Consider the following 14443-nt stretch of genomic DNA (forward strand, 5'->3'; position numbering starts at 1 on the left):
AAGTGTGGGGTTCATGTAAACGCTCAGCATTTGTTGTTGGGTCACTGGTTCTGAAATAGGGAGGGGAGAAAGGAAATACCTGAATTTTCCTAAGTTTAGTCTAGAACTTTAGTTAAGACCTACCTCCAGGGCCCGGCGCAGTGGCCTAGCGGCTCAAGTTCTCGCCTTGCATACACCAGGATCACATTTGGGCACCGGTTCTAATCCCCACAGCTCCACTTTCCATCCAGCTCCCTGCTTGTGGCCTGGGAAAGCAGTTGAGGACGGCCCAAAGCCTTGGGATATTGCACCCGCATGGGAGACCTGGAGGATTCCTGGCTCCTGGGTTCATAATGGTGCAGACCAGCCGTTGAGCTCACTTGGGGAGTGAATCATCAGACGGAAGATCTTCCTCTCTGTCTCTCCTCCTCTCTGTGTATCTAACTTTGCAAAAAAAATACATAAATCTTTAAAAAAAAAAAAAAAGACCTACCTCCATGAGCTCTCATTGTGCCCTTAAATTTTACTATGGTCTTAAAAAAAAAAAAAAAAAAAGGAACAAACAAATCATAACAAAAACAGGGAAGACTCTTTTGGAGTAACTTACATTATATTGATCATGACTTTGCTTTAAAGCATGAATTACAAGCCTCCATTCAAAACATTTCTGTGTCTCTTAAATAGATTGTCAAGAGGAAAATGTCCTTATCTGTGGAAAATAAATTGAAAATCAAGAGGACCCTACTAAAACAAATCCGAAGCAATGCAATTCTACAGTCTTCCTCCGCTCTACCAGCTGAGCTATCAAAGGGAACAGCAATTCTAACCTGAGGCAATACAGATATGTGATTGGCTTCAATCAGCTGATCGGTAGAAACAATGGGAGTCACACATTCCATGAAAAGCACATGTTTACGAACAACCCCCTCAGAGGATTTATAATTGGGTTATAGCTAATCAATGTGCACCCAAAGTCTCATAAATACACTTTCTCCACTTCAGAATCAATACTTTCTAATAAACAGGGAATAGGAGGAGAGAGAAAACAATTCCAATCCAAACTACTAAATTTCCAAAGAAACTAAATTATTTTCATCGCTCTCCTTCCATCTGGAGTAGAGGAAAATTCAGGCAAGGGCCTCAACTCGTTACTCTTTGTCATCAGCTGACAAGTAGAATTGCCCAAGCTGCCTCGAGTCTCTACCTCTCACCAGCACTCTGTCCAAGAGGTACAAGAGAGTTTCAAGGACCCAGAGGAAGGGGAGAAACGACACAAGTTTTCCTCAGGAATTCAGTAATTAAACCAGTCTCTCTGAATTTTAAAGTAAAGTATCAGGGCAGGCTCTGACTGTGCAATTCAGGTGAGCTCAGACTGCCTGGACCGAGTCCTAGCTCTTCCGCTTATGAGCCAGCTTCCTACTAATGGGCACATCTCGGAGGGGAACAGGTCAAGGTTCAAGTTCTTGGGCCCTTGCCATCCACCTAAGATGTGAGAATTCAGTTTCTGGCTCTCTAAGCCTGGTCCAGTCCTGGCTATTGCAGACATCTGGAGAGTAAATCAGCAACGAAGACTTTCTCTCTTTCCCTGTGTGTATGTTTGCCTTTCAAATGAAACATAAAAATTGTTCTTAACAAAGGAAGTAAAGGGCCCGGCGCAATGGCCGAGCAGCTAAAGTCCTCGCCTTGAGCGCGCCAGGATCCCATAAGGGTGCTGGTTCTAGTCCCAGCAGCCCCGCTTCCCATCCAGATCCCTGCTTGAGGCCTGGGATAGCAGTCGAGGACAGCCCAAAGCCTTGGGACCCTGCACCAGCATCGGAGACCCAAAGGAAAGTTCCTGGCTCCTGGCTTCAGATCGGCACAGCACTGGCTGTTGAGCTCACTTGGGGAGTGAATCATCAGACAGATCTTCCTCTCTGTCTCTCCTCCTCTCTGTATATCTGACTTTGTAATAAAAATGAATAAAAATCTTTGAAAAAAAGAAAAAAGGAAGTAAAGTTGGAGTCAGTACCGTGGAGTAGTAGGCTAGACTTTCACCTTCAGTGAAAGCATCCCACTGGGGTGCCAGTTCGTGCCACAGCTTTTCTGTTTCCCACCCAGCTCACTCCTTACAGCCTGGGAAAGCAAAGATGATGCTCCAAAGCCCTGGACCCCTGTACACCCATGTGGGAGATCCAGAAGAAGCTCCTGGCTCCCAGGTTCAGATCAACGCAGCTCTGGTAGCTGTGGCCATCTGAGGAGTCAATTAGTGGATGGAAAACCTCTCTCTCTGTCTTTCCTTCTCTAACTTTGCCTTTTAAATTTAAAAAAAAAAAAAGTCTTACAAAAAAAAAGCAAAGTGTCCAGTTGACAGAGTGTAAACTTCAGTACATCAGTGTGTAACACTAGGTTCACATCGCCCAGTACTTTTTCCCGCTTCTACAACCTGCCCCACTATAGAGAACAGGCACAAACGACCCAAGCGGCTGCCAGACACACATGGAATCGCAAGAGCTGAGACTAGAACCTAGGACTCCCAACCACAAGCACTGCAGGGACACTGCGCTGCTCAGTTTCTTCACAAATAGAATAAAAGGTCTGGACTAGACTATGATTTAAGGCGAACTTTCCATACTAACTTCACCCATTATCAAGCTTAAATGTGGCTTCAAATGCCTTCAATTAAAAAGTGAATCAATGGAGCTTCTATTTCTAAATTTCAGCAACTGCTGGCCCCATGACCAGGAGTGAAAATTCTCTTTGAACAATTCAAGTCCTAAACCACTTTCTGTTTTCACCTATTCATTTTACTAGGAGAACAACAGAGGGTAATCTTCAACCGCTAGTTTACTTCCCAAATCTCTGTAACAGCCAGGATGGGACCAAGTCCAAGCCAGGAGTCAGAAATTCGATCTGGGTCTCCCATTGAGTGGCAAGGGCCCAGAACTTGAGAAATCATGCTGCCTCCTGGGGTGCACAATAAAAGGAAGGTACACACAAAGCAGAGTATCCAGAACTCAAACCAAGCATTCCACAACGGAAGCAGGCATCCCCTGCAGCAGTATGACATGCTGGAACACAACACGTACTCGATCAAGCAACTTTTAAAGATTTGGATCTTAAAGCAATCTAGCTATACGGGTTCTTTTTTTTTTTTTTTTAAGATTTGTTTTTATTGGAAAGACAGATTTACAGAGAGGAGAGACACAGAGGAAGATCTTCCATCTGCTGGTTCACTAGCAGAGTAGCTGCAACGGCCAGAGCTGTGCCGATCTGAAGACAGGAATCAGGAGTTTCTTCTGGGTCTCCCGTATGGGTGCACAGTCCCAAGACTTTCAGCTATCCTCGTCAAGCAGGGAGTTAGATGGGAAGTGGAGCAGCTGGAAAACGAACCGGCACTCATACAGAATCCCAGGCGTGCAAGGAGAGGACTTTAGCCACTAGGCTACAGTGCTGTGCCCAACATGTTTTCTTAAATGCACATTACTTTGTATCCATTAAGGATGAAGTAACTAGGGCCCAGAACGATAGCTTAATGGTTAAAGTCCTCGCCTTGCATGCTCAAGGATCCCATGTAAATGCCGGTTCTAATCCCGGCAGCTCCACTTCCCATCCAGATCCCTGCTTGTGGCCTGGGATAGCAGTCGAGGACAGCCCAAAGCCTTGGGACCCTGCACCCATGTGGGAGACCCAGAAGAAGCTCCTGGCTCCTGGCTTCGGATCAGTTCCAGCAGTTACAGCCACTTGGGGAGTGAAACATCGGATGGAAGATCTTCCTCTCTGTCTCTCCTCCTCTCTGTATATCTGCCTTTCCAATAAAAATAAATAAATCTTTAAAAAAAAAAAAACTAAAGCGGGCCTGGCGCGATGGGGTAGTGGTTAAGGTCCTCGCCTTGCACGCGCCTGGGGATCCCAAATGGGCGCTGGTTCTAATCCTGGCTGCCCCACTTCCCATCCAGCTCCCTGCTTGTGGCCTGGGAAAGCAGTCGAGGACGGCCCAAAGCTTTGGGACCCTGCACCCACATGGGAGACCCGGAAGAGGCTCCTAGCTTCAGATTGGCTCAGCTCCAGTCGTTGCGGCCGCTTGGGGAGTGAATCATCAGACGGAAGATCTTCCTCTCTGTCTCTCCTCCTCTCTGTATATCTGACTTTCCAATTAAAACAAACAAAAAAAAATTAAAAAAAAAAACTAAAGCCAAATACATATGTTCATATAGAAGAACTGTATAACGGAGACGAGCATACTGAGAAGTGAAGATACACTGCAACATGCAACTCTGCTTTCTATAAAAGATGGGCTCCCAATGAAGGCGTTAAATATATCATGACAACTGGACGCTGGACTTTCTACCATTTTCTATACCTACAATGTCATGATACTTATACAGCAGAATGATGAACTTGTGACTGTTGTTGAAGCACTAAACCAATGCAATATCATAAGGGAAAACAGTGGCGGGGGAGTGCGTATGGGGAGGGTGTAAAGGCAAATCCCCGAGCCTATTGAAGTACATCGTGAAAAATTAAAACTTATTTAAAAACTGAAGCCAAATTCATTCAATGCCCAATATGTAAAGAAAATTATTACATATAACTAATGTTCATTATTTTATTTAGTTCCCACACAGTGCCTGGCAAATCTAGCACTGGAAAATCAGTTGCATAGAAACTCAATCTAATTTCTCAAGCTACACATCAATCTCAGAGTTTAGTAGTACCAACCCTTATACATTGGCTCTATACACATACTCTCTGAATTCTCTGTTCCTCAGTTTGCCAATGTGTAAAAAGAAATCACAAGACAATTTTCTGTGCGCTTCCAGATTTAACAGCCCTGGGTTATACAGTCACAATGATAATGGACTGATAACCAAGTAGACTGAGGCAGACTCAAAAACACTACAGTGTGGGCCTGGCACTTTGGCTCAATGGCTAAATCCTCACCTTGTACATGCTGGGATCCCATATGTGCGATGGTTCATGTCCCAGCAGCTGCACTTCCCACTCAGCTCCCTGATAATGGCCTGGGAAAGCAGTGCAGGACTGCCCAAAGCCTTGGGACCCTGTGCCCTTGTGGGAGATCCAAAAGCAGCTCCGGGTTCCTGGCTTCAGATTGGCTCAGCTCTGGTTACTGCAGCCACTTGGGGAGTAAACCAGTAGATGGAAGATCATTTTGCACCTGTGTGGAAGACCCAGAAGAACTCCCGGCTCCTGGATTTAGATCAGCTCAGCTCCAGACTTTGTGGCCACTTGAGAGCAAACCAGATGGAAGGTATTTCTGTTTGTCTCTCCTTCTCTGTAAATCTGATCTGCCTTTCAAATAATAATAAATATACCTGGGCCCAGCCTGGAGCCTAGTGGCTTAAGCTCTCATCCTGTATGCACGAGGATTCCCTACGGGCACCAGTTCATATTCCAGATGCTCCACTTCCCTTCCAGCTCCCTGCTTGTGGCCTGGGAAGGCAGTCGAGGACGGCCCAATGCATTGGGACCCTGCACCTGCGTGGGAGACCCGAAAGAGGTTCCAGGTTCCCGGCTTTGGATCAACACAGCACCGGCCCGTTGTGGCTCACTTGGGGAGTGAATCATCGGACAGAAGATCTTCCTCTCTGTCTCTCCTCCTCTCTCTGTATATCTGACTTTGTAATAAAAATAATAAATCTTTAAAAAAAAAAAAAAGATTTATTTATTTCGGGCCTGGCGGCGTGGCCTAGCAGCTAAGGTCCTCACCTTGAACACCCCGGGATCCCATATGGGCACTGGTTCTGATCCCAGCAGCTCCACTTCCCATTCAGCTCCCTGCCTGTGGCCTGGGAAAGCAGTCAAGGACGACCCAATGCTTTGGGACCTGCATCCATGTGGGAGACCTGGAGGAAGTTCCTGGATCCTGCCTGTGGATCAGCGCAGCACCGGCCGTGGTGCTCAGTTGGGGAGTGAATCATCGGACGGAAGATCTTCCTCTCTGTCTCTCCTCCTCCCTGTATATCTGACTTTGTAACAAAAATAAATAAATCTTTAAAAATATGACTTTCAGAGAAAAATGATTAAGTCTTTTTTTTTTAATATGTAATTTTTTTTTAAGTAGAGGACTGGGGGCTGGTGCCATGGCATAAGAGGTTAATCCACTGCTTGCAATGCCAGCATGCCATCTGGGTGCCGGTTTGAGTTGCAGCTACTCCACTTTTGACCAAGCTCCATGTTAACAACCTGGGAAAGCAGAGGAAGACAGTTCAAATACTTGGGTTCCTGCACCCACACTGACAATCCAGAAGATGCTCCTGGTTCCTGGCTTCAGACTGGCTAATATCCATCCATTGCTGCCATTTGGGAAAGGAACTAGCAGACAAAAGATCCCTCTCTCCGTTTCTTCTCTCTCTGTAACACTGCCTTTCAAATAAAAATAACTACATAAGTAAATCTTAAAAAAAAAAAAAAAAGAGTAAAGGACTAACCAAAAGTAGGGTAATCTACACAAACAAGGATGAGGACCTGCAAAGACACAGTGAAGAAATACCAGGTGAGTGAGCAGGAACTACATATCCACTGACCTCGTTGAACAGCCTGCAGGGTGTCCACGGATCTTGAGTTGCGTCACTTCAGCTTGTCTGTGGGTGAAGGTATCACAGCAGAAAGCAGAAGACAACTGCCTGATGTAAGTATCTACATATGAAGACAGATAATGGAAAAGTGAAACAGAGGGTTAGACAAAGGCACGGAAAGGTGAAAAAACAAATATGGAAGTGGCCCAGCATGGTAGCCTACTGGCTAAAGTCCTCATGCTGCAGGCACGAGGATACCATATGGGAACTGGCTCGTCTCCTAGGGGCCCCGCTTCCCAACCCACTCCCGGCTTGTGGCCTGGGAAAGCAGTCAAGGATGGCCCAAAGCCTTGGGACCCTGCACTGGCTTGGGAGACCAGGAAGCAGCTTCTGGCTCCTGGCTCCAGATCAGCTCAGCTCCAGCTGTTGCAAACACTTGGGGAGTGAATCGGCAGACAGAAAATCTTCCTCTCTGTATATCTGACTTTCCAATTACAAACAAAACAAAACAAAACAGATAAATCTTGGGCCCGGCACAGTAACCTAGTCCCTAAAGACCTCGTCTGGCACGCACAGGGATTCCATTTGGATGCCGGTTCTATTCCGGCAGTCCCACGTCCCATCCAGCTCCCTGCTTGTAGCCTGGAAAAGCAGTTGAGGATGGCCCAAAGCCTTGGGACCCTGCACCCATGCGGGAGACCAGGAAACGACTGCAGGCTCTTGGCTTCGGATTGGCTCAGCTCCAGCCGTTGAGCTCACTTGGGCAGTGAACCATCAGACAGAAGATCTTCCTCTGACTCTCCTCTCTGTATATCCGCCTTTCCAGTAAAAATAAATAAATCTTTAAAAATGTATATTTATGGGCCCGGCGGCGTGGCCTAGCGGCTAAAAGTCCTCGCCTTGAAAGCCCCAGGATCCCATATGGGCGCCGGTTCTAATCCCGGCAGCTCCACTTCCCATCCAGCTCCCTGCTTGTGGCCTGGGAAAGCAGTCGAGGACGGCCCAATGCATTGGGACCCTGCACCCGCGTGGGAGACCCGGAAGAGGTTCCTGGTCCCGGCATCGGATTGGCGCGTACCGGCCCGTTGCGGCTCACTTGGGGAGTGAAACATCGGATGGAAGATCCTCCTCTCTGTATATCCGGCTTTCCAATAATAATAAAATCTTCTAAAAAAAATGTTTATTTACAAAAAATGGAAGGGAAACAGGAAAAATCTGTCAAGTTGACAGACATATCCACGTTGCAATTTTTTTAAAGTTTAGAAAACAATGAAATCAACTAGAGGATGTAAATGATACTATCATAATTAAGACTAATAGGTACTCTGGGAGGCCCGATGCGTGGCCTGGTGGCTAAATCCTCACCTTGCATACACCGGGATTCCATTTGGGCACCAGTTTCTGTCCCAGCTGCTTCATTCTCATCCAACTCCCTGCTTGTGGCCTGGGAAAGCAGTAGAGGACGGCCCAAAGCTTTGGGACCCTGCACCCATGTGGGAGACCTGGAAGAAGCTTGTGGCTCCTGGCTTCAGATTGGCTCAGCTCTGGTAATGCAACCACTTAGGGAATAAACCAGCAAACAAAAGATCTTTGTCTCTTCCTTTCTCTGTAAATCTGACTTTCTAATAAAAATAAAATCTCAAAATATATATATTAAGTATATACATACTACAGGCAAATTATAGGCATATTACACTTATATATATTAAGTATATACATATTATAGGTTCTCGAGAGCAACTGCATACCAAAACTTGGAACGATGAAATGTAGACCAACTCAAACACATTACCACACCGCTCTCAGCTTAGGAGAGACTATGCTTTACCACTGCAAAGCTGTGATCACACACTCCGAGGGTATCTTGTAATAATGGAGATTCCTAGGCCTCCAACCCCACAACTGAAGCAGACATCTGACAGTAAAGACTAGAGGTTGAGCCCAGTGCGGTAGCCTAGTGGATAAAGTCCTCGCCTTGCATGCACCACGATTCCATATGGGCACCGGTTCATATCCCAGATAGATGCTCCACTTCCCATCCAGCTCCCTGCCTGTGGCCTGGGAAAGCAGTTGAAGATGGCCCAAAGCCTTGAGACCCTGCACCTGTGTGGAAGCCTGGACGAGCTCCGAGCTCCTGGCTTCGGATTGGTGCACTCTGGCCACTGCGGTCGCTTGGGGAGTGAACCAGCGGATAGAAGATCTTTCCATCTCTCCTCTCTGTAAATCTGACTTCCCAATAAATATAAATAAATCTTAAAAAAAAAAAAAGACTAGGGGTTGAGGCTTTCAACCATCACCCCAGGTCAGCGTTCTCCACTTGGTTATTTTGCCTCCCAGGGAACACTTAATGGAAGCACTACCGGTATCTACTGAGTGCCGGCCAAAGACGCTACTCAGCACCCTCCAAAGTACAGAACAGCCCCCACAACAACAAAAAAAATTGTCAGGGGAATCTACCAATAGTGAGGGGCTTGAAAAGCTACGGCCCACATAATTCTAATGCCCATACAAGTTTTTAACCAGGTTTTGAAAGGAAAGGAGCATCCAGACAGAGAGAATATTGAGATGATGAAAGAAAGTTTGATGGATTTTACCAAAGACACTAGAGCAGCTCTGTTTCCCAAATCTCCTATTCCCTACATGAACTCATCCCTGGCCTCCCATCCCTCCAGGATCTGAAACCCCACCTGTCCATCTTTAAAGGAAGATCACTACCAAATACACAATGCTTAGGGAAAGAGATGAAGATCTTACGCAGTTCTCTGCTTGGGAGTGTGGCTGAGCTACGTATTATATTTGGCCAAGAGCCACTCACCCAATACCTAAAATGAGGCAACAAATTCCTCCCAAGCCAGAAATGGCCTCCTACTCTGACTCTCCAAAACTCCTCCTAACTCTCCTACAGTTACCTAGATACAAAGGTTTCAGAAACAAAAATCTTTAGGCAGAAGTTTCCCATTAGCTAAATATTTTTGCAAAACTCTCTCACACTCCCGACAGGTAAACATCAACACTCTAAACATCTAGAAGAAGCAGGGTTTTTCTACCAATTCTTCATTTCTAAAGCAAATATGCTACCATTTTTTCTGGTGATAAATGTTCCTTTCAGAAAGCCCTGGGCACACAGCTCACGTGATGGAGCTCATCCTACTGTCCCACACGGAATCCTGAGAATCCCCCAGTCCTATCCCACAGAGCAGCTCTGACACCAGCATAGAACCCCCGTCCACTTTAACGCATCCTTCCTGCTAGTCATGCTGAGTCTTTAACTATCTCCACAACGGAAACAGAGTGTGGCCTGCATCCCTGAAGTCCCCTCTCGGAACCCCCTTCATGGACAGCTCCAGGGCAGACTACAGTGCCCTGGTCCCATCACTTTCCTTCTTTGATCTACAGATGAAATTCATCAGCCATTCCTCCTTGTTTTCAGAGCACAGCCTCCCACTAGGGGTGGTAAACAGTCATACCTAACACGCCAAGGTTCTGCCTTAGAGACCTGGCTCTGTTCTCAGCGCCTGAACACAGGTATCCCAGATAACATCCTAACCGCTGCCCCAACTGCCCACCCCGACCCTACACTTCAAAGTGGAAGTAACACATGGATTTTCCAAAGACTAGCAACAAGTGGCAAAACCCCACAAATTTCCCAATCCCTGGGTTATCAGTCAGTATATGCTAGCACAGATGATGAACTTCAGAGATAAGAGTTCAGCCCAGACCTAGCAAAACTGCCTGTCTAATTTCACAAACTACTAATGTAGGTAAGAGGTTTACACAAACACCATCACCTCAGGTTTCCAATCACATGCAACACACATTCGCCCCTTCAGAAACGGGAACCACCAACTCGACATTACAAGATTCTAGGAAATCTTCATGGAAAAATCCCATTTTCCTGACATCGCCAAGAATGAAAACTCATTGCCAAACACGCTTCTCCTCAAGCAAAAGCCACCTGACAATGGGCCCTGTTCACCTCCTGCTCAAACCACTGCCTTCCTCACGCAGCATGTCGTCCTCGTCCCTCATACCTTCTCGTTTCCTCTCTTGTCAAACCATGCAAGCTTCAGGAACACCACCTAGGTGTAAAAATGAAAGTATAAGACAAGGGTTCCCCAAAAGATAACTGCAACCATGCAAGATAAATTGGTGTCCTGCTAGTTTAATAACTCCCATTTAGGCAGGTTCTACAACACTAACACTGTGAAAAATAAAAAGGGTCCAAAAATGATGTTACGGGCCCTGCCTTGAGATGTTCACTAGTAAGCAGAAATGCATATTTTGATTATTCTGTATAACAGAGCAAAAATTTTTCTCAGGATATTTTCATCTATGCTGCCACTTGCTCTAACCGACTGCCAAGGCACTAAGTTCATCAGGCCCCATCACTTCCACTGTGACCTGCTACTCCATCTGTACATCCCACAGGGAACTTGATCTCTGCCTACCAGACTATCGACCCTATATCCTTCCACAGTCACCCAATCTTTCAAAATCTGCCCTACTTTTTCTAACCCACATCCTGGTCAGGAAAACTCCAATCTCCTGAATAATAAATCTTAGCCCACTCTTCTCTATTTATATTTTTTTAAGATTTTATTTTATTTTTATTGGAAAGTAAGATATACAGAGAGAAGGAGAGACAAAGATCTTCCACCTGTTGATTCACAACCCAAGCAACCACTGGAGCTGTACCAATCCGAAGCCAGAAACCCAGGGCCCCTTCTGGGTCTCCCACATGAGTGCAGGGTCTCAACATTTGGGGTCACCCATGACTGTCTTGCCAGGTCAAAAGCAGAGAGGTAGATGGGACGTGGAGCTCCCAGGTTTAGAACCAGCACCGATATGGGAACCCTGCACGTGCAAGGCAAGGACTTTAGCTACTAGGCTACTGCGTCAGGCCCAGCCTACTCTCTTCTTAAACATTTGCAAAACTGTTGCAGCTGATGCACTTTACTTTGTATTTGTTTTTCTTTAATTAAAGATTTATTTTATTTTTATTGGAAAGGCAGATATATAGAGAAGAGAAGAGACAGAGAGGAAGATCTTCCATCTGTTGACTCACTCTCCAAATGACCACAACAGCTGGTGCTGTGCCAATCCGAAGCCAGGAACCAGGAGCTCTTCTGGGTGTCCCATGCAGGTGCAGGGTCCCAAGACTTTGGGCTGTCCTCAACTGCTTTTCCAGGCCATAAGCAGGGAGCTGGATGGGAAGTGGAGCAGCCGGGACTAGAACCGGCGCCCACATGGGATCCTAGCATGTTCAAGGCGAGGACTTCAGCTACTAGGTCACCGCACCGGGCCGAGCTGATGTACTTTAAATACCTACTCCCAGAACCAGCACACTGGCTCAAATCGCTAATTCTCCACCTCCAAACACTTGGTTCACATCCCAGCTGCTCAACTTTCCATCCTGCTCTCTGCTGGTGGCCTGGGAAAGCAGTAGAGGGCAGTCCAAAGCCTTAGGACCCTGCACTCGAGTGGGAGTCCCAGGGGAAGCTCCTGGATATGATGCACTAAGCTCCAGCCATTTTGGTCACTTAAGAAGTCAACTGGCAGATGCAAGATCTCCCCTTCTCTCCGTAAATCTCCTTTTCCAAGAAAAATAATACTTAAAAAAAAATTCTCCTCCTCTCTGTTCTCATCACATCTTATCCAGGCCTTCAACCAACTGCAGTTCTAATTGCCTGGCAGCCTCATGTTTCACGACTTCAACCCATACTTCTGCCACTCCTTAAGAAAGACTTTAATAGTTCCTACTTCTCCATTCAGTCTCAGGCAATTTCCTAATCACAGAGACTATTACGGCCAAATTTGTAACACTTGAACATCATGACTTATATATTTTTTAATATTCATTTTAAGGCTAGTCACAGTGGCCTAGTAGCTAAGTCCTCACATCTACTGGGATTCCATATGAATACCAGTTTCAGTATCCCAGCTGCTCCACTTCCCATCCAGCGCCCTGTTTGTGGCCTGGGAAAGCAGTCGAGGATGGAACAAAGCCTTGGGATCCTGCACCACACTGGGAGACCTGCAAGAAGCTCCTTGCCCCTAGCTTTGGATTGGCACAGCTCCAGCCACTGTAGCCACTAGCAGAGTGAGCCAGCAGATAGAATTTATTCTGTGTCTCTTCTTCTCTCTGTAAATCTGACTTTCCAATAAAAATAAATTCACATATTTAAATATACAAATTAAATACACACTTTTTTTTTTTGAAAGTCACAGAGAGAGATCTTCTATCCATTGGTTCATTCTGCATGTGACCACATGGTCAGGGCTTTGTCAGACTGAAGTCAGGAACTTTCAGCATTCCACATGGGAATAGGAACCCAAAGATTTGGGCTATCCTCCACCACTTTCTCAGGAGCATTAGCAGGAAACAGAATGGAAAGTGGAGCAGCCTGGATTTGAATCGGAATCCACTTGACATGCTAGCATCGCAGGTGGCAGCTTTACCTCTGGTAAGCCACAGTACCAGCCTTCATCATGTTCTTTTTTCCCCTCACATTTTTACCATGCCAGAGAATGCTGCCGTGATTAGAATGCCTTTTTAACTTGTGCAAGCTCCTGCTCAGCCTTCAATACCCAACTCAAGTATCCCCGCGCTGCTAAAATGTGTCTGCCTCTCCCAGGCATACTTCTCCCACACAATATACAGATTACTTGGATCGTAACACAAAGCACTATACTAGTTCACTCAAGTATCTCTTTGATGCTCTTGAGGAGGGCTATTCATGTTTCTGACCTACAGTTTCACACTAATTGCGTAAGAAAAGTGTGCTAAGGGGCTGGCATGCTGACTAAACAGGCTAATCCTCCACCCACAATGCCAGCACCCCATATGAGCACTGCTTCTAGTCCCCGCTGCTCACTTCTGATCCAGCCCCCCGTTTATGATCCGGGAGAGCAATGAAGAATGGTTCAAGTGCTTGCGATCCTGCACCCACAGGAGAGACCTGAAAAAAAATCTCCTGACTCCCGTTTTTGGATTGGCTCAACTCTGGCTGTTGCGGCCATTTGAGGAGTAAACCAACAAGTTGGAGATGTCTTTCTCCTTTCTCTCAGTCTCCTTCTCTCCGCAAATCTGTCTTTCAAGTAAAACTAAATAGATATATATTTTTTTAAAGATTTATTCGGTTTATTACAAAGTCAGATATACAGAGAGGAGGAGAGGCAGAGAGGAAGATCTTCCATCCGATGACTCACTCCCAAAGTGAGCCGCAACGGCCAGTGCTGTGCCGATCCGAAGCCGGGAACCAGGAACCTCTTCCGGGTCTCTCCCACACGGGTGCAGGGTCCCAAAGCATTGGGCCGTCCTCAACCACTTTCCCAGGCCACAAGCAGGGAGCTGGATGGGAAGTGGAGCTGCCGGGATTAGAACCGGCGCCCATATGGGATCCCGGGGCGTTCAAGGCGAGGACTTTAGCTGCTAGGCCACTGCGCCGGGCCCTAAATAGATATATTTTTAAAATGTGTTGAATAAACAGTTCTCTTCCACATCTCCTGGCTCAACTTGCTATTTGCTCATTTCTCCCTATTTTTATGTACTCCAAAACTGCAAATGTTTACAACTGCTTTGGGAGTTTTCAAATTTGTTTACTTTTTTAAAAATATATTTTTTTCTTGGAAAGGTAGATCAGATTTACAGAGAGAAGGGGAGATAGAGAAAAAGATCTTCCATTCACTAGGTCATTCCTCAGATGGCTGCAACAGTCAGAGCTGAACTGATCCGAAGCCAGGAGCCAGGAGCTTCTTCCAGGTCTCCCAGGTAGGTGCAGCATCCCAAGGGCTTGGGCCATCCTCAACTGCTTTTCCAGGCCACAAACAGGGAGCTGGATGGGAAGTGGAGCAGCTGGGACAGAAACTGGTACCCACATGGGATGCCAGTGTTTGAAGGTGGAGGAGCAGCCAGTTGAGCTACCATGCTGGTCCCAAGATGGCACTTG

General features: G+C 46.3%; 1 protein-coding gene across 2 annotated transcripts in view; it reads right to left on the reverse strand.

Annotated features, from left to right (window-relative positions):
* Positions 1 to 14443, reverse strand: part of ARMH3 (armadillo like helical domain containing 3) — a 184813-nt gene that overhangs the window by 169399 nt on the left and 971 nt on the right. For both annotated transcript variants that reach the window (XM_058671845.1, XM_058671846.1), the window contains exon 2: positions 6504 to 6615. The gene's annotated coding sequence lies outside the window, so the exon portion shown is untranslated. The remainder of the gene's footprint in view (positions 1 to 6503; positions 6616 to 14443) is intronic.

This window comes from Ochotona princeps, chromosome 13, assembly GCF_030435755.1.
Source record: "Ochotona princeps isolate mOchPri1 chromosome 13, mOchPri1.hap1, whole genome shotgun sequence".
Classification (NCBI taxonomy): Eukaryota; Metazoa; Chordata; class Mammalia; order Lagomorpha; family Ochotonidae; genus Ochotona; species Ochotona princeps.